This window comes from Gavialis gangeticus, unplaced genomic scaffold (genome assembly GCF_001723915.1).
Source record: "Gavialis gangeticus isolate Ggan-Ray unplaced genomic scaffold, GavGan_comp1, whole genome shotgun sequence".
Taxonomy (NCBI): domain Eukaryota; kingdom Metazoa; phylum Chordata; order Crocodylia; family Gavialidae; genus Gavialis; species Gavialis gangeticus.
This window is the reverse complement of record NW_017729006.1, coordinates 42,554,479-42,557,507: the sequence shown is the minus strand read 5'-3', so window position 1 is coordinate 42,557,507 and position 3,029 is coordinate 42,554,479.

The following is a 3,029-nucleotide window of genomic DNA, read 5'->3' as shown; positions in this document are numbered from 1 at the left end:
ACCACATCCCTTGACTTAACTGCCTCCACGAGTTGACCTCAGAATTCCCAGTCCAGTTCTTCTGCCTGGTTGGGTGGTCTGTAGTAGACACCCACCGTTAAGTCCCTTTCCCCCCGGGCCCTTGTATTCTAACCCAGAGCACTTCAGTGTGCCCCTCCTCTGACCCAGTGCTGTTTGCTGAGGACATATATCACTCTTTGACATAGAGCACCACACCCCCACCTTTCCTCCCTATTCTATCCCGCTTGTATAGTTGGTAGCCCTTGATGTTTACCGCCCAATCATGGGTTGAATCCCACCAGGTTTCAGTGAGCCCCACTATGTCTGGGTTTGTGTTAGCTAGCAGGAGGACAAGTTCCTCCTCCTTGTTGTCCACATCACGAACATTAGTGTAGAGGCATTTAAGGCCTCCTGTGGGTGCATGCACCACCCCCTTGATCCCTGCACTATCCAAACACCTGTCACTTACCTGGGTACTTCTTGTGCTCATCACCTGTTCTGGCTAGGAAGTGTCCTCGTGTCCCTCTGTGGCCCCACCCCCAGTGAAGCTAGTTTAAAGCACTCCGTATGAGATCAGCCAACCTGGAAGAGAAGACACGCTTGTCTTTAGGGGAGAGGTGAAGCCCATGTCACCTGAGCATGCCCCCTGCACAAAAATGCAGGTCATTGTCAAGGAACCTGAGGCCTGCCTGGTAGCACCAACTCCAAAGCCGCCGGTTGACCACTCTGATGCAGGCCTCATGGTGCTGTCCACGTCTACTTACTGGAAGAATTGAGGAAAATACCATCTGCGCCCCTGTCTCCTTTTGCTTGGCCCCGAGGTCCTTGTAGTCCTTCATGATGCGGTCTGGACTGCTCCCAGCCGCATCATTTGCTCCCGCGTGGATTAGGACCATGGGGCACTGGTTCAAGGGTCAAATGAGATCCGGGATCATGTCTGTAACATCCTGCATCTGAGCACCAGGCAGGCAGCAGACCTCACGTGCCATGGGGTCAGGTCGGCAGATGGGACCCTCCGTTCCCCTCAGGATGGAGTCTTCAATGATGAGGACTCAGCGTTTCTTCCTTGTTGTGTTCCGTCCTTGCTCAGACCATGCTGTGCGTAGAGTGGCACTGTCGCCCCTGGAGGCATCCACTTTGACCTTCTCCTTTAAGGCTGCCAAGGCTTCGAATCTGTTCCCCAGTTATACCTGGAGAGCTGCCACCACACTAGCCCAAGCAGCCTTGGTTCTGGTGGTCACTTTCTGCCATTTCTCTGCTGTGCATCTCTCCTGGGAGGTCTGTCTGCTGTAAAACTGTTTCTGCAGGGAATGGAAATTCACATCAGTTTCGTCCTCCGCAGCCCTGATCCCCCGTAGCCTGCTCACCTCAGCCTAGAGTTCCCTCACCTGTTCCTCCAGGGCCCAAAGTCAGGCACAAGAGCCTCCAGACCCCTTCCCCACCTGCAGCCTCTGGGTCCCCACCAGGCAGCCGCCACTGATGGAGGGCAGGGGGCCGCTGACCTCACCATGGGCTCCATCTGGGTGGAGGCCTCAGAGGAGCCCAGGGTAGGTGGCACCATCTCCCATTTCCTTTTTAAATGGTAGTCAAATTATATGGGTTGGCCCTTCTGAAACACATCACCGCCTATTACTGTATTGTGCAGTGCTTTGGAAAATGAGCCTAGTCTTTCTGCTCATTCTGGTTGAATGATTTTTAGTGGCTCCATTATTTTGAAGACAGTGGTGAGACATTATGATTCAGATTCTCTTCCACCTATTGGGCTTCTAACAGGACACAGGGCACATCAGCATGTGCAAATAATCTGGAAGCAGTTTACTCTTGAGTAACCTACTTGAGAGTGAACTCTCCCAGGCATGTGTCTACACATGCAGCGATGCAGAAGCAGATTTGCTGCTCCTAGCCACAGTTTGCTTCTGCTCCCTGCAGCCCTGCAATTGGCCCTTGCAACAGCCAGGGGGAGCTCTGGGTGCTAGCCCAGGGGACAGCTGTCTCCTGGCAGGGGCTGGGACATTGCTCCCAGCCCCTGGGGGCTGCCTGCTGCCACAGTGGACTCTGCCACCACAGCCCAGGCAGGGACAATGTCCCCCTGCCCCAGCAGCAGGGAGCTCCCAGCCCCCACTCTGTAATCACAGGGCCCAGGCTGGGAAAGACTTATCTCCCAGTGCCAGCTCTACAGTTATGGGGCCAGCACTGGGAGATCCTTATTTTCCAGCCCAAGTCTCGGGATCGCTGGGCCAGTGCTGGGAGATCCTTATCCCTCACATTTGCTCTCTCAGGCATCTACATGTGTACTACTGGGCAGTAAGTAATCTCGAGTAAATTTCCTACTTGCATTTGCAGCTAGCAAATTTATTCATGATTAGAGCCACTTACTGTGCAGTAAGTGTCTACACGTGTACACATGAATGCTTACTATGCAGTAATTTGCTCTACTGCACGGTAAAGCATCTTGTGTAGATGTGCACACAGGCACCTAAGTGCGATTCTATTCCACCCTATTCTAGTTCCTGAAAATCCATGAATCCATGTACTTTTGTAACACACTATCTTCTTAAGATTGAATCACAAAAGGCAGCAAGGACCCACTCACCTTTTGCATTAACTCTTCCTCACAAAATTAAGTGGGGAAGAGAGAGAGGGAGAAGTGCACTTAAGCATCTAAGCTGACTTATGTACCCTAACAGGTGGAACAGAATCTGTCCCTACATGTTTCTACTGCTGTACAGTTTTATAGATTACACTAATCAACCAAGCAGATAGATCAGGATTCTCTAACTGGAAGCAGACAGTTATCAGGGGTACTGAGCTTCATTGTGTCACCACAAAAGGGATGTTTAAGTCTTCAAAAAGCCACAAGCAATTGTGAATGAAAGTACTGAACTTCAGCATTGTATTCTCTGTGGGCTCAGATCAAGCATAGTCCTCTTGAAGGCTGGCTTCTTGAAGGCTCAGATCAAGCATAGACTATGCTTATCTAGCAAGGGAAACACCGCGACCATGGGGGTAGTCTCCCTAGCCACACTGGG